This window comes from Aythya ferina (assembly GCF_964211825.1).
Source record: "Aythya ferina genome assembly, chromosome: 3".
Lineage (NCBI taxonomy): Eukaryota > Metazoa > Chordata > Aves > Anseriformes > Anatidae > Aythya > Aythya ferina.
The window spans coordinates 6,235,245-6,258,025 of NC_140298.1; the positions used below are offsets into that span (position 1 = coordinate 6,235,245).

Genomic DNA, 22,781 nt, shown 5'->3' on the forward strand with positions numbered 1-22,781 from the left:
CCCCGAGCAGTCCGGCCCCCTCCCCCCGGCTAGCCACCCCTATATATTGTTTAGCATGACGTCAGATGGTATGGAATACCCCTTTGGCTAGTTTGGGTCACCTGTCCTGGGTCTGTCCCCTCCCAGCTCTTACTGCACCCCCCCAGCCTGCCCGTTGGCAGGACAGAGCAAAGGCTGAGATGTCCTTGGTTTAGTATAAGCACTGCTCTGCAACAATTAAAGCATCGGGGTGTTATCAGCACTCTTCTCATTCTAAGCCAAAACACAGCATTCCACCAGCTACTAGGAAGAAAATTAATTCTGTGCTAACTGAAACCAGGACATCTATCCACCCCTTATTCCATACCATTTATGTCATGCTCAGTTTACACTCTTTTCCATACATTCTAATTAGTCACCTATAGTAATCATGGTAGTGATAACATACAGTATAATATACTATTTAACATGGTGCAATTCAGTTCATGGGCTATTCTCACCCAGTATTAAATCTCCTTGAGGTACACACCGGACCTCTCCGTTCTTTTGCATCACCCACCAAGTATATCCAGGTCCCTGAGCGAAAACAATTCCACGAATAGGTTTGCCTTTTCCTGAGGCAGGAGTAGCCCAGACTGTTTTACCCAGCATATTTTTTACATGCACTACAGGAACTTTATCCCCATCTACAGTACGTAACAGGTTCGATTGGGCAGGTCCAGCTCGGTTGGTAGATCCCCTAGTATTGACTAACCAGGTGGCCTTTGCCAAATGCGTATCCCAGTTTTTGAACGTCCCAGCGCCCATTGCTTTCAAGGTAGTCTTTAACAGGCCATTGTATCGTTCAACTTTCCCGGAGGCTGGTGCATGATAGGGGATGTGATACACCCATTCAATACCATGTTCTTTGGCCCAAGTGTCTATAAGGTTGTTTCGGAAGTGAGTCCCATTGTCTGATTCTATTCTTTCTGGGGTGCCATGTCGCCATAGGACTTGCTTTTCAAGGCCCAGGATGGTGTTCCGGGCGGTAGCATGAGGCACAGGATATGTTTCCAGCCATCCGGTGGTTGCTTCCACCATTGTAAGTACGTGGCGCTTGCCATTGCGAGTTTGAGGGAGTGTGATGTAATCAATCTGCCAGGCCTCTCCATATTTATATTTCAGCCATCGTCCTCCATACCAAAGAGGCTTTGACCGTTTGGCTTGCTTGATTGCAGCACATGTTTCACAGTCATGAATAACCTGTGCTATAGCGTCCATGGTCAAGTCCACCCCTCGATCACGAGCCCATCTGTATGTTGCATCTCTACCTTGATGGCCTGAGGTGTCATGGGCCCATCGGGCTATAAATAATTCACCTTTATGCTGCCAATCCAGGTCCACCTGAGCTACTTCAATCTTAGCAGCCTGATCCACCTGCTGGTTGTTTTGATGTTCTTCAGTAGCCCGATTCTTGGGCACATGAGCATCTACATGGCGTACTTTCACAGCCAGGTTCTCTACCCGAGCAGCAATATCTTGCCACAATGCAGCAGCCCAGATAGGTTTGCCCCTACGCTGCCAGTTGTTTTGCTTCCATTGCTGTAACCATCCCCACAGGGCATTTGCTACCATCCATGAATCGGTGTAGAGATAGAGAACTGGCCATTTTTCTCGTTCAGCAATGTCTAAAGCCAGCTGAATGGCTTTCACTTCTGCAAACTGACTCGATTCACCTTCTCCCTCAGCAGCTTCTGCAACTCGTCGTGTAGGACTCCATACAGCAGCCTTCCATCTCCGATGCTTCCCCACAATACGACAGGACCCATCAGTGAACAGGGCATATTTCTTTTCATTCTCTGGCAACTGGTTGTACAGTGGGGCTTCTTCAGCACGACCCACCTCCTCCTCTGATGATATCCCAAAGTATTTGCCTTCTGGCCAGTCCATGATCACTTCCAATATTCCTGGGCGACTGGGGTTTCCTATTCGAGCCCGCTGAGTAATCAGTGCAACCCACTTGCTCCATGTAGCATCAGTTGCATGATGCGTAGAGGGGACCCTTCCCTTGAACATCCAGCCTAGTACCGGTAATCGGGGTGCTAGGAGGAGCTGCGCTTCAGTACCGACCACCTCCGAAGCAGATCGAACTCCTTCATATGCTGCCAATATCTCCTTTTCAGTTGGAGTATAGCGGGCCTCAGATCCTCTGTATCCCCGACTCCAAAACCCCAGAGGCCGACCTCGAGTTTCCCCAGGTTCTTTCTGCCAGAGGCTCCAGGTGGGGCCGTTCTCCCCGGCTGCAGTGTAGAGCACATTCTTTACATCTGGTCCTGTTCGAACTGGCCCAAGGGCTACTGCATGGACTATTTCCTGCTTGATTTGTTCAAAGGCTTGTCGTTGTTCAGGGCCCCATTCAAACTCATTCTTCTTACGAGTTACTTGGTAGAGTGGGTTTACAATCAGACTGTAATTTGGGATGTGCATTCTCCAAAACCCCACAACACCTAGGAAAGTCTGTGTTTCTTTTTTGTTAGTTGGTGGAGACATAGCTGTTATTTTGTTGATCACATCCATTGGGATTTGACGACGTCCATCTTGCCATTTTATTCCTAAAAACTGGATCTCCCGTGCAGGTCCTTTGACTTTATTTTGTTTTATGGCAAAACCGGCTTTCAGAAGGATTTGGACTATTTTCTTCCCTTTCTCGAAAACTTCCTCTGCTGTGTCACCCCACACAATAATGTCATCGATGTACTGCAGGTGTTCAGGAGCTTCCCCCTGCTCTAGTGCAGACTGGATCAGCCCATGGCAAATGGTAGGGCTGTGTTTCCACCCCTGGGGCAGCCTATTCCAAGTATATTGGACTCCCCTCCAAGTGAAGGCAAATTGTGGCCTGCACTCTGCTGCTAGAGGGATGGAGAAAAATGCATTAGCGATATCAATTGTGGCGTACCACTTGGCTGCCTTCGATTCAAGTTCATACTGAAGTTCCAGCATGTCCGGCACTGCAGCACTCAGTGGTGGCGTGACTTCGTTCAGGCCGCGATAGTCCACTGTTAGTCTCCACTCGCCATTAGACTTTCGCACTGGCCATATGGGACTATTGAAAGGTGAATGAGTCTTGCTGATCACTCCTTGGCTCTCCAATTGACGAATTAGCTTATGGATGGGAATCAGGGAGTCTCGGTTGGTGCGATATTGCCGCCGGTGCACAGTTGTGGTAGCAATTGGCACTTGCTGTTCTTCGACCCTCAGCAACCCCACAACAGAGGGGTCCTCTGAGAGACCAGGCAAGGTAGATAATTGTTTAATGCCCTCTGTCTCTAAGGCAGCAATACCAAAAGCCCACCGGAACCCTTTTGGGTCCTTGCAGTATCCTCTTCTAAGATAGTCTATGCCAAGGATACATGGAGCATCCGGACCAGTCACAATGCGGTGCTTTTCCCACTCATTCCCAGTCAGACTCACTTCAGCCTCCAATACAGTCAACTGCTGAGATCCCCCTGTCACTCCACAAATATAGATGGGCTCTGGTCCTTTATAGCTCGATGGCATTATAGTACATTGTGCACCGGTGTCTACTAAAGCCTTATACTTCTGTGCGCGTGATGTGCCAGGCCATCGAATCCACACAGTCCAATAAACTCGATTGTCCCTTTCCTCCCCCTGGCTGGAGGCAGGGCCCCCCTAATCCTGGTCAGAATCTTCCTCGTTTCTGTGTTTGAAGGACTGTCTGCTGGAAGTTGGAGCAGCAAACTTTTCGGAGAATCCCTTTTTCCTGATTGTTTTCTTTTGCAACTCACGTACCCGTGCCTCTAGGGTCGCGGTAGATTTTCCATCCCACTTTCTCATGTCCTCTCCATGGTCTCGTAAGTAAAACCACAGGGTGGCACGGGGTGAGTACCCACCATATCGTCTTCCTTGTGTGGGTGAACGCCTACCCCTGACAGCTGAGACACTGCTTTGTACAGGTGCGAAGGAGAATAATCTCTCTTCAAGTTGGTGAACCTTTTCAGAAAGTTTCTCCCAAGTGTTCTCCTTTGGTCGGTGGGCACTGGTTGGTTCAGGTGGGGAGGACAATAGATTCTCTTCAAGTTGGTGAACCTTTTCAGAAAGTTTCTCCACAGCTGAGACGCAGGCCTGTAAGGAAGAGGAGAGACTTTCTTCGTACTGCCGGAGTTGTTTAGCCGCTTCACCCACTGTGGGTTCCTCATCCTCTTTCCAGGCCATTATTGCCAATGAGCTGGCATATGATGATGGTGCACTCCGTACAAACTTCCGCCACATGGGTCGTGTACACTTGACTTCATCTGGATCTGTGGATGTTTGTTTGAGGTCTGGATCCTCATAAATCACTTCCCGTACGGCTAATTCCCTCAGGTACTGGATTCCCTTCTCCATAGTGGTCCACTTGCCTGGTAGACATAAAATATCTTCCTTGAAGGGATACCTTTCCCTCACAGCTGAGAGGAGACGCCTCCAGAGGCTGGTGGGTCGTGCTCCATCTGCAATTGCTTTGTCAATGCCGGCGTCTCGAGCAAGGGATCCCAGCCGCTTGGCTTCCCTGCCGTCTAATTCCACACAATTGGCTCCAGAGTCCCAGCACCGGAGCAGCCAGGTGACAAGCTGCTCACCTATACAGCGACCAAAATCTTTTCGCACATCTCGTAGCTCGCGCTCGTTTAGGCTTCGGGTAGTTACTGTTGCTCTTTCGGCATCCTCATCTTCCTCCTCCTGAATCCTTGACGGCCCAGCGTCGTCATCATCTTCGTCATCTCTATACTTAGTTTTGGCAGAAGCCTTACCTGGATTGGCAGAAGACTCTCTGCGTTCTAAACGACTTGAATTTCTATACCATATTTTCACCTTCTCTACAGGGGCAGCTTGCACTGCTACTGCTCGTTTCTCTGACTTTGTTACAGGGTCTGCCACAGGGGTTGGAATGCCCTCTGCAGGGTCAACTTGCACTGCTACAGCTCGTTTCTCTGACACGGCCACAGGAGCTGGAGCGGCTACAGGAGCTGGAGTTGGAGCTGGAGCAGTTGCAGGAGCTGGGACTGGAGCAGCAGTAGGAGCTGGAGCTGGAGCGGCTTCAGGAGCTGGAGCTGGAGCGGCTTCAGGAGCTGGGACTGGAGCAGTTGCAGGAACTGGGACTGGAGTAGCGGCCGGAGCTGGAACTGGAGCGACTGCAGGAACTGGGACTGGAGCAGCTGCAGGAGCTGGAGCTGGAGCAGCTTCAGGAGCTGGGACTGGAGCAGTTGCAGGAGCTGGAGCTGGAGCGGCTGCAGGAGCTGGGACTGGAGCGGCTGCAGGAGCTGGGACTGGAGCGGCTGCAGGAGCTGGGACTGGAGCGGCTGCAGGAGCTGGGACTGGAGCGGCTGCAGGAACTGGGACTGGAGCGGCTGCAGGAGCTGGAGCTGGAGCAGCTTCAGGAGCTGGGACTGGAGCGGCTGCAGGAGCTGGGACTGGAGCGGCTGCAGGAGCTGGGACTGGAGCGGCTGCAGGAGCTGGGACTGGAGCGGCTGCAGGAGCTGGGACTGGAGCGGCTGCAGAATCCACCGTAGGGGTCACAGTGGCCGTTGGATCTGTCACAGGGTTTGGAGTGGCCGCAGGGTCTGTCACTAAGTTGACAGCAGTATCAATGGCAGCTCGATAGGCATGAGCCAGGCCCCAGCACGTTACAATGATTTGTGTTACTTTGGAACTGCCAGAATCATTACACCTTTTTTTCAAGCATTCTGCCAGTTTTTGAGGATTTTGCCATTGTTCAGGGGTGAATTTCCAACACACTGGGGGTGCCAACTGCTCTAGATGCCTGCCCATATCCACCCATACTCCCTGCCACCCACAACTATACTGCCTCCGGGCAGATCTCCGGATGAGCTTCCTAAGTAGTTGTTTAACTTTAAGCAGAACTTGAAGTGCATTCAGGAGGCAGAACAACAGGACTATGCTGGTCTGAGTATCCCAAGGATATTCAATATCTTGGAGAGCTATTGTAATAAACTCGGAGGATAAGAGGGTGGTGAAGGAGGAAGGGAGAGTGATCAAGGAGGGTACAGGGGTGGTGAAGGAGAAAGGGAGAGTGATTAAGTAAGAAAAATTATCTTCCCCTTTCCCCTCCACAGATTGACTCCCTAATGAAAAAAGGCAACAGATACAATTGCTAATAGTTTCCAAAATACAGTTTCCAAAGTATAGAATCGAAGATGTTACTGAGTACAAATACCAGGTTAGAGTCATGGCCAGATATTTCATCATCTCATAAGCCACTGATACAACACACAGTACCATAACGGTCTGAAACCAGGGCCCGGAGAGGATAAACAACATGACAGAGAGCACATACGGAAAATAACGTGCTATAATACTCAATTTGGAAAACAGGCGCAGCACAGTTGAGATTAAAGTAATCAGCATTATGACAAGTGACTATTAAGCAGGTCTAATACTTATACCAATTTTAGTTTAACACACTCTGGTCAGATCTGCCGTTATCTCAACCTTTCGAGCCCCACGTTGGGCGCCAAAAAGACTGTCGTGGTTTAACCCGGCTGGCAGCTAAACACCACGCAGCCGTTCGCTCACCCTCCCCCCTCCCTCTCTGGGACGGGGGAGAGAAATGGAAAGTGAAGCTCGTGAGTTGAGATGAAGACAGTTTAATAAGACAGGAAAATAATAATAATAATAATAATAATAATAATACAATGATGATAATAGTACTACTACTAATAATATGTACAAACAAGTGATGCACAATGCAATTGCTCACCACCCGCTGACCGATGCCCAGCTTAACCCCGAGCAGTCCGGCCCCCTCCCCCCGGCTAGCCACCCCTATATATTGTTTAGCATGACGTCAGATGGTATGGAATACCCCTTTGGCTAGTTTGGGTCACCTGTCCTGGGTCTGTCCCCTCCCAGCTCTTACTGCACCCCCCCAGCCTGCCCGTTGGCAGGACAGAGCAAAGGCTGAGATGTCCTTGGTTTAGTATAAGCACTGCTCTGCAACAATTAAAGCATCGGGGTGTTATCAGCACTCTTCTCATTCTAAGCCAAAACACAGCATTCCACCAGCTACTAGGAAGAAAATTAATTCTGTGCTAACTGAAACCAGGACACCTGCCCAAGCCGTGTTTTACACAGCTCTCACCTGGAGGAAACCCCCCATGGCTTGAACACGGACATGCTTTTGTAATGTCTTCTTTTCTGTGGGGTTTGTGTTTTCAACTGCCTGTGTACATCTAAGACACGGGGCAGGAAAAAGGAGCTGCAAACATGGGTGAAGACCGAGCTCGGGGCTGGCGGTGCCACACTGCCCTCTCCCGCCGTTCTCCCCAGCAGACACTAATCCAGCTGTGATTACTCTCTCTAGGATCTTTAAATCCTTCGGGGATTAAGGAGTCCCCCTTCCCAAATGAGGGATTCCTCCCTTAATCCACTCCAGCTGGCACAGCAATGCCAGGGAAAAGCAGCGTTTCCTGGGCAGCGGGGTCCTGGCTCTTCTGGGGAACGCTGCGTCCAACTGACCACGGCTCAAGAGCTCTTCAGCATCACTCCCAAATCTGCCTGGCCACGGATCACAAATCATAGCCATGCCCCGGCTGCACCCTCTGCTAGGTGCTGCCGTGGGGTTATCTTGGGTCTTCCATCCCAGGGTGAAATTGTGTCTTCCGTCCCTTCTGAACCTCGCTGCGCTGGAGACATCCCCTCCACACAGGAGGGAGCCCTTGGGGTTTACCATCACTGCTCAGCACCTGGCGGCTGAAGCAAGTAGAAACAAAAACTGAGGAAAAGTGCCAACACTACAGAAATACAGTCTTATTTGTCCTTATCCTGTAGTGCCCTCTTAGAGGTTTTCACCAGCGTTAGCCTGCATTTCAGTAGCAGCCAAACACTGTAGCAAGGCGAGGCTTTTTGACTTGATTTTCTCTCGACGGGTCTGGCTGAAAGGGTCCCCACCTGCTGTACCTGCCCTCGTTTGTAGGATAGCTGGTTGGGGAACAGGACATCAACAGTGCAAGGCTGTATCACCTAAACCTGGAAGTTCAGTCCTCCCAGCTCCCAGGGTGATACAGCTCTAAGAAAGTCAGATTCCCTATGTAAAAAGTTATATGCATATGAGATCTACATAAGAGCGTCTAAAATGTACAGCAGGCCTATCTACACAGGAGAAAAATACCTTGATGCTTCAGGATCTAATGCCTGAAAAGAAACAACCTGTCTTCCAGCATCTGCTGTTAAGAGCATCCCGAAATATACCTGCTTTTATGGTTGTGGTGTAACTTGGGAGGGCTGGAGCACGCTGCAGCGCTTTTCCTGTCTCAGGAGCTCCCTCCAGTGTGGCAAGAGGCAGCTCCAGCTCTTCCTGCACTCCTGGGCTCACACCCACAGCAGGTTTGTGCATGGCCCTTCCCAGCCCATTGCTGTCAGAGGTGCAGAAGACAGAGGAGGGCCCAGTGGATACCCCAGGACCCCCAACCGTACTGGTTTGAGCCCCCCATTAGCAGCAGCCGCCAGCAGCCCTGGGGCAGAGCACCCTCCATCCCACTGCTCTATGCCCATCTGCAGCGGCAGGGATGAGTTTTCTTTTAATCCGTTTTCACCCTGGCATGTTCCAGCTTAGTGCGGGTGCTTCGCTGGGGGAAGGGAGGCTTCGTTTGATTTGTGCCAGAGCTGGGAACAAAGACACAGAAAACAATCGCTCCCCCATCGCTCGGAGCCCAAGTGGGGCAGGGAGCACAGCACCAGCTGGCTTTTTTTCCTTTTCCCCCTCATTTTCCTAAAGCTTTGCCCAGCTCTGTTTGCACATGGCACTAGCAGGCACTCAAGAGGCAGCAGCATCGCTTTAAGCTTTGAACTGCCGTTTGCAGAAAGAAATGTTCATGCTGACAGGCTGATTGTCATGGCAACGAGAGATCCCCCCCCTCTGCTGTGGTACCGCTGCCGGAGAGGCGCTGCTGGGGTGGCGCATCCCAGGGGATTCAGCCTGCAGGCAGCAGGCATGGGGGCACCCGACTCTCTGGGGAGCATCGCTGGGGCACGACGTCCCCCTTGTGCCACAGACCCAAAGAGAAGATGGGGATGGCTGAGCTCTGCTGGCTTTGCCATCAGGAGGTACCGAGGGGGAGGTGATGGCAGTCACACCTTTGGATAACGCTAGGTAATGCCCGTGGACGTGATGAGTTGCTTGGATTTAGGCACAGGGCTGAGGGCTAGGAGATCTCAGTGGCTCCAGAAAACCAGCACGCTTCCTCTTCCAGGCAACAGTGGAGAACCAAGGCAGGGTGGATCTGGTTACTCAGCTTACATTCTCTGCGAGTCCAGATACCCCTTATTTGCAGTTTGGCATCTTGTTACTATAGTCCCCTTCCTTTATCTGACCCTTCTCATTTAAAAATAAAACACACTAAAGAAACATATACACCTCTTACCGCAATACCAAGCTGTGATATTACAGTGAGGATCACAATACTCATTATCATAATTGCTTAAGTGATGGCAGTTGTGCTATTACTGATTATATCTCTGCTTTGCATGAGCCTCGTGTTTTCTGTGCCTTCCTGTTGCATGCACACAGAGCCATATGCCAGTTTTGATCTGCAAACGTACGATTTATAAGGTAAAATTTTGGAAATCTCAATCTATTAAGACTATGGGGCTACTAGCTGGGACAGATTTTTTCTCCCTTGCTGTGATGTCAATAAGGAAGCAAATGTGAGTATCACCATCTGCAGCAAGTGCTTCTCTCCTCAGCTACAAGCCAAAGCACTCATCCAACAACCTGGACCTTAATAGTCAGGAGGTGAGAGGGTGAGAAGCATTACTGAACAACTTGAGCACGGTGCCTCCCCTGAGAAATGCAACCTGCTGCCCCCAAGCAAGAGAACCCCAGAGTGCATATATTAGGGACACTGGTAGTATTGCTTCGGTACCTGGATGGCTCTCGAGAGAACAAGGTGATGAGGATGCAGCTCTGCTATTTGACAGGGGCACGCAGGTGCCCTTCAGAAGCTCACACAGATGGAAGCTGTCCTGGTAGGCACAGTACAGATGATGCACAGACAGTACTCATCGCTCTTGGGAACTGCCGTCTTGAAATTTGGTTATTTTCCACAAGGAAGCTAGTCAAGGACCTGGAAGCAAGTTGAGAGCAAATGATACAGCAATGTTCTGCCAGGAAAACATCATTAATACTGGAAAATACACAAGTACCCTGGCAATACAAAACATTAAATGAAATCAGTCACTATTTAAAGTCTACCATGGCTGTCTCTAAATAAACCCTATGGCACTGACCTCTCCCATCTAGCCGTCCTGGCAACAACTGCTGCTGGCCACCAGCATTCAGCTGGGGTCAGCTGGAGCAGAGCAGTGCAGGATCCCCCATCCCCAGAGCTGCTCAAACCCAGCAGTCACCAGCTAACAGCCAAGAGGACAAGTTCTGGACAAGTTAAAGAGCACAAGCATCATTTACCGTAGATGATACATTGATTACAGATGACAGAAGCTCACCTGACCCAATACAGACACCAAAAGTCCTTTTCTTTTGAAAAAAAATGCTCAAAATAATATGCCACTTCTCCAGAGGACTGGCTGCTGTCATCTATTCTTCACTGGGATCTTATAGGCAAATACTGGGAGTGTTATGTGTTCTTCTCTTGTTTTCTATCACAACTTGTATCATCACACAAGAGCTGCCCGTTTCACATAGGATTATTGGCTACAGTAAGACTTCAGTAATTGCAAATAAGGGCAGGATTTGGCCCACACAGCACATGTAATGGCTGGTCCCTGTAATTGAAAATTAAGTGCACATCCATTGGTTTACCCACAGTAGTACAAAATAAATAGTCTAGCACAACATCGTTTGGTCTTTGTGAATTTAATATCCCAGAAATCATTTAAAGTGTTTCTGGTTTTACCTACTTCGTGTTTCTCCTGAGATTCTATGCTAATGCAGGGGCAATTTAGTGAAATCCAGAGAAGTATTCGCTGCATGCTAAAGTGCAATCTTTTTTGTTTCCCAGGTGAACAGTTTCAGTTTTAGACCGGTTCTTTTTCTATACAGCTCCTCAGATTTACTTTCCCTGAGAATTTTTATTCATCTTTTGAAGAGCCATTAAGATGCTGTAAGCAAGAGGGAAAGCTTTCAGGAAGACCAAAGATAAAAACTTCTCAAGAACATTTAAAGCACAGAAAGTAAACATGAATTTCCTTGGTCTCCACTCCAAGACTAATAAATACAGCGTTGCTGTGAGTGGTTAACCTTTGCTGATTGTACGTGATTTCTATAAGGCCTGCATTTAAGAATTCTACTGCATGGAGGTAAAAATAAAGGGGTCCCTGCACCTCACCCAGGTAGCACTGGGGTTTGTTAAGTACAAGGAACTTGCAGCAGATACAGCATCTTCTCACCTTGCTGCTTTAGCTTTGAAAGATCTGGAGTTGGAAAAGCAGGATGCTTATTACCAGTAAATAAAATGAGACAAGGCTGAGAGCTGCTGGTTAGAAAAACCAGAAGAACATGGAGACCATAAACTGGTTCAATTTGCTGATTTCAAGTGATAGTAGCTTTCTGCTCCATAAACCAGTGTTGAATGCAATATATCTGATAAGTTTTTTTTTTTTTTTCTCTCTGTCTTTCTTTCTGAATCCAGTACAGTTAATATTATTGCATTCAACTCAATTTCACTTCTCTGCATGTTTAATTATGTTCTTATTTCTATCCCAGAGCTACTTGACACATGGTGCCAGGAAAACAAAACACAACCAAAAAACCCAGCCCAAGTAAGTCTTCTCGCTAAAGCAGCAGACAATGAGGAGTCAACATGAATAAATACACACATTTAAGCAATTACAGCTGAGTATGGGGTATGTCCTAATACTTAGTGAAGAGGCTATATTTAATCATAAATGGACATACTTAAGACATTAATAAATGAGAATGAGCTTTTTCATTAGGTGAATGGCAAATTCAGACAAAGAATCTTGGTTTAATATCACCTGGTACCAGAAGAACCTCCCCTTAAAGACCACTTGCCTACAAGCCCATTGATGAAACCAAGCCTCCTGCATCTTGGCCACTTTGAGAAATTCACCGAGGCTGCTGGAGAGCTGTGCTCACCAGCCAAGGAATTCTTACGCAGAGGGAAACAGCCACTAGTTACATCCTGGGCAAAGGGCTGAAAAACCTGGAGTACTGATTTGGCCTGATTTTCAGGCAACAAAATATTATCAAGAAATTGTTCCCTAAACAATCTTTAGGGAAGACGAAAAATGCTGGAAGAAGAGCCAAGACAGCCTAATTGTTTCCTTGGCTCTGCTCATACTTTGTACGCCTCACTGAGAGCAGCCTTAACAAGCATTCACTTAGTTAATGGTGGCTCAGTGACTTTAATTACCTACTCCCACCGATGCTCAGCTCAGTACAAGCAGGGGCAAACAAGAAAGGCGCAAGCTAAGAGCTGGCTACGTACTGAATCAAGGACTTGGAATTGCCCCTTCAGAAAGATGACCAAGAACTAACCGAGGACAAAGTCTGAATTCAGTTTCTCTTTCAACACTGTAGGCATCCAGATCCTAGCGAATGTCAGCCATAAAGCACAAGACACTAATTTAATGTAAAAAATATGTCCTTTTCTTTGCTGGGATGCAACAGGAGCTATTTCTGGTTACAAAAAACAGCTATCAGTGAAAATAACCCGCATCCCAAAGCAATGATGAAACATGGAATTTATTCCATTGCATGGACCTGTTGATTAAGACCATCATTCATATCACTGAAAAATGAACTGCCATGGAGACAAACTACCCTGGAGCTTGCTCTTTCGTTCTGTAGTAATCATTCCACACAACGCAATTATCTTGAAAAGTTGCTGATGACAAGGCTAAAATACAAAAATAGTCAAGAGCATCTCCACGAGCAGTTTATTGATGTGCTTGCTAAGTTTTCATGTACACATAGGCTGGGAGAGGTCTTTGTCTGCTTGTCTACATTAACAATTGCTGTGCATAACAAAATACGGGCTTGATTGTGTTAATTGCAGCTCTTTCATCTTTCAGCTTCAAGCTGCATTATGACTGACCTAGCTTAAATGTGTCATGCTAAAGAGATCCAGAAACAAAGAGAGATAGGTGCCACAATCCTATCCACTACCTTACGAGATGTTCCAAGAGATCCCTGCCCCGGGGCACCAAGGAAGAAGATAATCATACAGTCTGCAAGAAGATAATCATATGGGAGCAGATCTCAGTACAAAGATGGTGCCTTTATTCTCAACACGTCGGGCGCGGCGGGGTCAGGCAGCACAGGGTCCATGGGCTCGGTGGGCTCAGTGGTGTGGCGCTTCCTGGCTGAGTATGGCAGCAGCATGCCAAGTTGCCTCAAGGTGCTGGACGCCTACCTGCTCTACGTGCTGCTCACCGGCGCGCTGCAGTTCGGCTACTGCCTCGGCATCAGCACTTTCCCCTTCAACCCCTTCCTCAGCGGCTTCATCTCCACCATTGGCAGCTTCATCCTCAGCAGTCAGTGCGGCCCCTGCGCGGTTTCCCCTGGCAGCCAGGGCGTCCCCTTGGCAGTGCTGGTTTGTGGGGACAGGACAAGGGGCAATGGCCACAAAGTGGAGCACGGGAAGTTTTGCACCAATACGTGGAAGAACTTCTTCATGGTGAGGGTGACGGAGCGCTGGAACAGGCTGCCCAGGGAGGTTGTGGAGCCTTCTTCTCGGGAGGTATTCAAGGCCCGTCTGGATGCCTACCTGGGCAGCCTGCTCTAGGGAACCTGCTTTGGCAGGGGGGTTGGACCCGATGATCTCTTGAGAATATCTTCCAACCCAGATATTTCTGTGATTCTTCCACAGCCTGGCTCAGTCAGGGCACGTCATCGCAGGAGTGTGAGACAGGTAGGATGTCAGTGCCTGAAAGCCCTCCCTTTTAAAAAGAGTTGGGTTAACTCTAGTAATCTGGAAAGAAGAGGGACACGGGGACATATTTTAGCATGTTTGCCTGGCTCCAGCAAACAGCATGCCTTCACCTGAAATTCAGGGATTCGGGTTCAGGCCAAGCCCCTCTGAAGGTGCCAAACCCTGCTCGGGAGCTGGCCCAGAAAACTCAGCACTCAGGAAAACAGCGCTGGCAGAGCACAACTCACCCACACCGGAGCACACGGGATTTTCCAGGTGAGGTGACTTGAGTCGAGGCTGGAAGAGACGGCAAATGCGCAGCGCTCTGGTGCCCTCTGGAGGAAAAGGGTGTCCACAGGCTGGAGCAAGGCCAGCAGAGGGCTGCAGACACTGCCCTGCTACACTGCAGGAGCCCAGAGAGGTGAGGGATACTACAAGGGAGATACTAAGGAAGAAGATTTAAGGTACAGCCAAGCCCCTGCAAACGCCATCGCCACCAACCCCTGAGTTAACTCTGCCAGACTGGTCTCCAAAAACGACACTTTGGCGCTGCTCCGTAACTTGCCCAGAGAGGAGGAGAGACAGGAAAAGAAATCAGGTAAAGCATTGATCATCGCAGGTGAAAAGCCCACCTAACACACACACACACACTTGGCTGTTGCTATTGAAGAGGAATTTTGTCTGGAAGACTCACCCGCCACGGCTTATTAGAAGCAGAGTGCTTGTTGTACCTGCTCTCTTCACTGCAGGCATCTTCCTTTGTTCCTGCCCAAACAACCCTCTGTGGCAGAAGCCACTAAATATCCACTATACACTGGCACACGTAACTAGAAGATGTGTCAACAGGCAAGGCAATTTAATTTCAGTCGTACCATTTTTAACCCCCCAGCACCTGACCTTCAAGAAAGAGCTTGGCTCTAGTGAATGCAAAAGCACATCTGTCATCGTGCTAGGGAGAAAAGTGGGAGGCCCAGAACTAGAGCACATCCCTTTTAAAGTTAGCTGTTTGCATTTTTTGCTCTGCATCTTATAAGTTTCTGACTAAAGAAGATTTTCAGGGGTTCCTAAATGTGGTTTCTGCTCCAGCTTATGTCAATGTGGTGTCTGAGCACTCAAGTAAAGCCCATGTGTTTAAGCTGGAAAATCTGCATTAAATATAAAGTTGAACTGGGAAAGGAATTTGGGAGTTGGACTCTTTTGCAGTTTGAAGAAATTTATTTAAAGGTGTATTTATCCAAAGAGATAGCATGGCCATCACCCAGCAGTTCAAAGGGACAAAGAGACATGATGCTACTGGCTTCTTCCAGCGTAGGAAGGATGCAGCAAACGGCCGGACCCAAATGATTATCCCAGAGTTGCCTCCATTAATTCTGTACTTTTTCCTGGTAAGCCCATCCATTTCAGTCCACTCTAAACTGACGGTCAATGACAGAAGCTCAGGGAACAGCTGAGGCTGGAAAGGACCTGCTCAGATTATCTGGTCCAAATCTTCTGCTCAAGTGGGCTCGACCAGGCCATCCAGACTGTGTCCAGAGGGGTTCTGAATGGCTTCCCAGAGGGAGAATTTCTGGGAGCCACAGCACTGCCAGCTGTAGCAGTCTCATTGCAAATCTCCTCATAACTGGATCTGCTCTGAGCAGGAGCCTGGACTAGATGCTCACCTGAGATTCCTTCCAACCCAAAGTATTTTACAAGTCCACGACAGCCAGGATCATAATTATGATGTCTTCTGTTGTAGACAAGCTTTCACAGCAGCACAGACTCACTTAAATCCTGGCTCACTGGCCTGTGAGTCAGCCTAGGGCTGAAGTTCAGAGAAAGGGAAAATGCAGATCTACAAGTCACTGGGCAGCTGCAGGGGATGCTCCAAAAAATGCTGGGTGTTCATGTTAGGGCACAGCTCGGGGCTGGGAGGGTAAGCCCAGAGCTACAGCCTGCTTGGGGGAATGCCAGGAATCAACAATTCCTGCAAGCAACACTGCCTCAGAAATAGCTTACCTCTTAATGGGTTGGGGATCCAAGTTGGAGAAGCATTTAAGGGAAAGCAGCAATGTGCATGGTGATCTCCACAAGATCTACCATAAAACATTACTACAAGTTTCCAGTGGCTGGGAAACCCTCTGGCAAAATCTGAGAAAAGACACAAGTTTTCTATTTCTGCCAACCTATTATCTGACTTATTTAACACAGGACTTTGTTTGTAACGTAAGGACCCCAAACTGACTGATAATCCTTGTGAAGGTTTCAAAGATTTCTGTGGTATACATTAAAAAAAAAAAAAAAAAAAAAAAGGAATTATGTGCATTCAACTCAAATGAATATTCTAACTGAAAAGGTCAGTGCTTACGAGTAAACAAATTAATGAATTAATGCCATCTGTGGAATATGTTTGACCTCGCGATGTATGTGCCCCATAATGCAGCCTTTAATTATGTGCCCACAGCGTGTTTTTCAGACAGACACCGAGGGCCACGCGTCTTTAAGTGACTCTTAGAGGAGCCATGCGTGTGTCACCAACACACCCTGTCCATACATCACAGCTTGCTACTGTGTCGCTCCTTATTAATTGCCTCCTTCATTTTCTCCTCTGCTCCCACTCAGCTCAATTAGTGGGCTACAAGTGAGCACTATCGAACAGTGAGCGAGGAGCCTCAAGTAAAGAAATGAAATTTGCCTTTAGGAAAAGAAAATAATAGAATGGGAAGAGGAGCAGAGCATCTAACAAGGTATGTAGATCAATAGGTCAGCTATTTCTCGAGCTGCAGTGGAACACCTGGGATGTTCAAATCTGCCCAAGCTGACAGATTTTGTCTTTGGATTCACGTCTGGAACAGCAAAGTGTGCCAAACAGCAAAGGACATCCATATACCTCTGTTAGTAAGCCGCTTGGACCTTTTTGGGGAGTCAGAAAAGACTGAGCTGCCAGAGAAGAAGCAAAAGAATTGTTTTTTTACCCTCAACTATTGCCACTGGTACCAAAATGGAAAAGAAAATGCACTAGGAGCTCACTATATTTATTTCCCTTTAGAAAGGGTGAGGTAAAAAGCATGTCAGAGCACTGCGAGATATAAATACTTGTGAACAGGCTCGTTTCTTAGCGTACAATTTCTCTGGACTAACCAAACTGGGATCAAAACCATATTTCAAATTTTCTAGCAGTAAAAGAGTTCCAGAAAGAAACGGCAAGTTTATTCTCCCCCTCCCCCCCCCCTTCCATTCTTTCCCCTCTTTTTGAGTCTCTTATTTTCATTAACAATATGAAAAAAGAGTGAAAGAAGGAAAAGCAAACAAGAAGGGAACAAAGCAAAAATTGCTATTCCTGCATTTGGGAACTAAACAGTGCTTTGTGGCTTTAAGCTAACAACAGAAATCTGAATTTTTGAAGTCCATTTTTTCCATTCATTGGGGAATAAAAGTTAATTCCCTATCCAGTGAAAATGAATTTCCCGATCACCTGTCATGCAGGTGTGATATTTTGCAGTCAGGATTTCAATCAAACAGGAGGAAAGAGAAGCAGCTTCAATAAGAGTTACATCCTGATGGCTCCCCAAAGCTACTGGATCTCCTGGACAGAGCTGCTGACCACCAAAGCATCCCTGAGTGCTCTCACTGCTCGGCAGCTCTCAGCTCTCTGCAACCTTCCCATGTGCAGCCCAAACCAGGAAAATGAAACTGTACCTGAACTTCCTCAGTAAAATGAGCCCCCAACACAGGAATGTCATTGTAAGACCAATACAGGATTTAACATAGTGGAAGTCTTTACTTTCTGCTCAGTATTCCCTTCTCAGAGAGGGGTGAGAACAGGCCAAGCACAGCACTGAGCCCAGCTCAACCAGCACGCTGTGCAAGCAGAACAAACCTGACCTGTAGCAATGGTGCTGAGTTACAAGGGCAAGCAGGCCTTGACTCGTGCTTTCCAGCTCCGTTTTCTCCTGGGCACCGTACTGCAGGCAGCAAAAGCACAACCAAAGTAAGACTGATATTGTACAAGCTCACTTTAGGATAGAATAAATCTTGTAGTTAAAATATAATGAGAACAAACTATACGACATCTTGTTATCTGTCGACCTTCTGTTATGTTGAAGCATCTTGTTAATTGAAACATCCCGTTATCTGTCGACCTTCAGTTATGCTGAAACTTGAGCTACCTTGAGCCAACTCGGCATTCCTGTGGCTTGGAAAACAACTGATTCAGCCAACTTGGTATTCTTCAGCAAAAGGTGAAAAGTACATCATGAGGAAGACCTACAGTCTTCCTCCCAAAGACCACTGCCCATGTCCCGAAGACCCCTGCCACAACTCTTGGGAGGCTTTGCACAAGGACTGATAAGCTAATTAGCATACGAAGCGAGAGTAGGTGGGTTTAGGTAATGAATATGTATAGGCATTAATTGAATATTCATCATTTCGCTGTATAAATATGAGACAGTTTGTTACTTTGAGCATGCACGTTAGGTGGAAGGATCCCCCATGCATCCAGCGCTGACAATAAAGGATACTTTGTCACTTAGAAATTTCAGCTTTGATCTTTGAATCAAGACCGCACCAGCCTTAAGCCTTGGGCCCAGCCATGGACTTGCAGCTGCTTGATGGCACTGCAAAGAACGCGGATTTTAAGAGAAGCACCGCTGTTTGTTGCTTGGTTAGCAGCACCATGAATGCTGTGGTGGTATCAATGGAAAACCAGAGCTTCAGGATCTGTTCAGAAAAGCATTAAGCTAAGTCTTGCTCATTATACAGAGGCTAACTGCACTCTTAGGGTTTTTAAAATGCTAGAGCTCCCTACAGCAGGCATTTTGAACTGCACAGTCAAATCAAGCTGTTATAAATGAAGTCTCAACTCAATCTGAATTTAGTAATATTTATACTTATAAAAGGTATAAAAGCTATAAAAGGTATAAAAGGCAAGTAAACAGCGCTGGGTGTGCGGGGAGTCTACGCTCCACCAACACGCACACACGAACATCAAACATTCTAAATATACAGAACATTGCTTTACGTACTAAACCCGAGTATGCCTATACATACGTACAATCAGGAAAGGTAACAAACAATCCTTTAAGTTCCATGACTTAGCAGTCTCCATTTTCCATTCCTTTTCTTGATTACTAACAAGTCTCCGTTTTCCATTCCTTTTGAACAATATGTCTCGCTTTAAGTTGTCAAGCAACTCGGTCTTTGGGCCTTATGCATCCTGTTCTTCCCAGATAGAAGAAAAGCATATCCATCTCCTTTTCAAGGCCAATAGGCCTGGGTCAAAAGGCACGTCCAGGTCAACAGAGGGTGTAACAGCAAAAGCCTTCAATGGCTGTGGCAGCAGAGGGGCCCATGGCGATGGCGTAGCAGTTGGATCAGTAAAGGAGCCCGCAGCTCCCTCACTATATGGCAAACCACACATTTCTGACTGTGGTCCCACACGGCTCTTTAAAGCCTCAGAGAGTGCTTGCCAGGTGCCAAGCAATCCCACTGCAACCTTGCCCTTTTTAGTTGCAGAGTCCCACACCTTGACCTCAGTTTGGTCCCATATTTCAGGCTCATAAACTGTCCAATTGTTAATAAGGAGAATAAGCTGTAAGGCTACCAGGACAGTCTTTGTTCCTAAGGACGTATGATTCCCCATAATGCACAACTGCTTACCAGCGAGAGGCTTTACATATGGTTTACATATGTATAGGCATACTCGAGTTTAGTAAGTCATGGAACTTAGAGGATTGTTTGTTACCTTTCCTGATTGTACGTATGTATAGGCATACTTGGGTTTAGTATGTAAAGCAATGTTCTGTATATTGAGAATGTTTGATGTTCATGTGTGCGTGTTGGTGGAGCGTAGACTCCCCGCACACCCAGCGCTGTTTACTTGCCTTTTATACCCTTTTATACCTTTTAGAAATATTTGTTTTATAAATATTACAAAATTCAGATTGAGCTGAGACCTCATTTATAACACTTTTCATTCCTTCTTTCTGCTTCTTTATTGATCATAACTTCATGACATCGTGTTGCCTTCCTTTATCTTGAGGGCCGGCTCCCCTCTTATCCCCTTCTCCCCACCGCAGTACTTTTCAAAACAACTTTTCATTGGTCAAACAACTTTGAATATAACAACAACAGCAAACACCCCATGCTTGAGATAACATTAGACTCTTAATGATGAGGCCATCAGGAATATAAAAGAGCTTAGAGGGAACAAAGAAGGGTGATTCAGGAGACTCCATGCAGTCTTGATTGTACATATGTATAGGCACACTCGGGTTTAGTATGTAAAAGCAATGTTCTATGTATTTAGAATATTTGATGTTCCTGTGTGCTTGTTGGTGGAGCATGGACTCCCTGCACACCCAGTGCTGTTTACTTGCCTTTTATACTTTTTATATAAGTATAAATATTACTAAATTCAGATTGAGTTGAGACTTCATTCATAACAGTTTATATCCTTAAGAAGCAGCAAGAGCAGATCCCCGTTCTCCCACAAGAACAGCTCCTAGACACCCACACAAGAACGAGAGGGGAAAACAGTCACCCCTGGGAGCCTTTTTGCAAAGCGAGCCCTGCTTTTAATGCTTTTCCCCAGCCTGAGACGAGGCCCCGGGCTGATAAATCAGGCGGCCATCCCCGGGCAAGGCAGCAGAGGCGGCGGGCAGCCCGCAGCCCGGCCGGCCACGAGGTGGTGCCCTTGGACCGCCGGGAAACGCACTTTAAAAAAAATTCTTTTTCTTCTTCTCCTTTTTTTTTTTTTTTTTTTTTTTTTTTTTTTTTGTAAATAATAAAATGCCAGGTGCTCTCACTTTTCTTTTTCAAGGCTTCAATACTGAAGGGAAGCATCGAGGCTTTTAGCAGTCAGTAAATCTAGCAGACATCATATTCCACCCCCCCTTCTTTTTTTTTTTTTTTTTTTTTTTTTTAATATAAAATAAAGCCCTGTGTGTTAGTGCACGCTCTGGGTGGGGTGTACCGCATGGTTTTGGGGTGCAGCTAGCAGCAACTCCATTCCCAAAGCACCTGGAGCTGGATCACTGTGATAACGTGGTGCTACCGAGCCATGAGATGGGAGCTGCACGCTCACACGGTGGGAAACAAGAATTACCTGTACAACGCGTGTGGGTCGTGCTGACAACCTGTCCCACGCGCCCGGTGCCTTTCCAGTTCGAGAGGGAATAAACACGGCACCACCTGCACCACAGCACAGCTGGCAGCACAAACCTGCTCGGAGACACCCCGTACATTGCGCCACTTTAAACATAAAAAGGGGGAAAAAAAATATAAGAAGGGAGATGCTATTTCAAGAGCAGTTTCTGGCACTGAGGGTGTAGCTGATCAGCAGCGACCTCCACCCTGAGCAGGAAGGGCAGGGTCTTGGTTCCAACCTCGCTGGCTGCTTTGGAGAAAGCAGCCAGCAGGTCCGATTCTCCAGATCTACCGTAAGTGGAGTACTGAGCTGAATTTTAAATAGGACCCCAGAAAACGCAAATGGAGCCCCTTTCTCCCATCAAAAAGTGCTCCCAACAGAAGCCTTTGGGTACACCTGAAATCCCCAGGGGAGCCTTTACGCAGCCCCACACGCACTCGGACTCTGTGTCTTCGCTCTTTCAGAACAACCATAAACATAACCGTAACAGGTACACTGAGCTGAACTCCAAGTGGGACCTCGGAAAACACGTTAAGTCCTTGTATTAAAGCCCACTTGTGTGCAGATACCTGCACCCCTACCCTACTCCTACCTCCAGCTCTTGCTGGCATCATGGGATCAGCTCCCAAGGGGCGCATTCAGCAGACTGCTGCCAACACTTGGATTTCCAGATGCAGGACCAGGCTGAAAAACATTTTCAAGGCATTGAACACCTAATAACGATGACAGAAGCCAGCAGGTACTCAGCACTTCTGAAAACCTGGGTTACTAATTACTGCGCCAAAAGCCTACCAGCAGATGTCCACCCACTGAGCAGTCACACTGCTGCTGTCCTGTGCACTTCCACAGCACCAACCTATGCCTGTGCTCAGCTAAAGCACCATGCTCACACCAAGTGGTTACTGAGGCCCATCCTCAGCTACAAAAGTATTTGCACATTGACTTCAGAGAGCCTGGGTGGTTTTTTTTTCCCTGCTTTTGGTTTGTCAATTATTCAATGGGAGCAAGAGTTGCAGAAAGCACTTGCTTTCGCTCCTTCCTATCTCCCTGTGTGAAGTCTCTCTTGGTCTGCTGCCTGCTTCATGTTTATAGCTTCATATTAACAGCTATGAACCTTCAGTTTTGGCCAGTAACAGGGCTGCAAACACTGATGGTTTCCAAAAGCTTAGTATTTTAAATTACCTTGTGTACAGCCTATTTCTTCTACTGCCAAGAAACCAGCAGGATGCTTGGCTGCACTGTACTCCTTAGAAAGAGCATGGTGGGGAGTGAATTATTAACACTCAAAAGGTACCCATTATATGGGCAGGCACATACACAATAACAAGCAATATCTGGGCAAATGCAAAGTATGAGAGCAGCTGCTCAAAGGCATGCCCATGTAAAGAGGGTCTCCAGGTGCAACAGGTTGGGCTCACACTCGTCATGTCCTCCTGCAGGAGGAGGAGACCTGCACGTCTGAAATAACACTTCCCCAGTGACATGTGGGGCTGCTTTAAGTCTTGTGTCTACCAGTGCTACTGGTAACACGTGGCATTGCTCTGACACCCAGCCAATCTTGTGCATTGCTCACTGCTGTGCAGAAGCAAACCGTGTGTGGTACACAGAGTTTTACGCAGAGCCTAACACACGCTGGGTTTGCTGTTCCTGTCCAAGGTGTGGAACAAAACTTGCCATCAGCAGCAGCACTGGCAAACAAAAACATCCCTTAATGATGCATTTTGGTGTGTGCTCAGGGCCAGCACAGCCTTATTCATGTTTCATGATGACTCCACTCACGCTGTCGGAGC

General features: G+C 47.5%; 1 long non-coding RNA gene across 1 annotated transcript in view; it reads right to left on the minus strand.

Moving 5' to 3' along the window:
- LOC311433883 overlaps nt 1-22,781 on the minus strand; it is a 31,131-nt gene that overhangs the window by 1,341 nt on the left and 7,009 nt on the right. The window contains exons 3-4 of the long non-coding RNA XR_014691040.1: nt 9,897-10,097; nt 7,084-7,725 (exon numbers count right to left, since the gene is read on the minus strand). This is a non-coding gene — a long non-coding RNA (uncharacterized lncRNA). The remainder of the gene's footprint in view (nt 1-7,083; nt 7,726-9,896; nt 10,098-22,781) is intronic.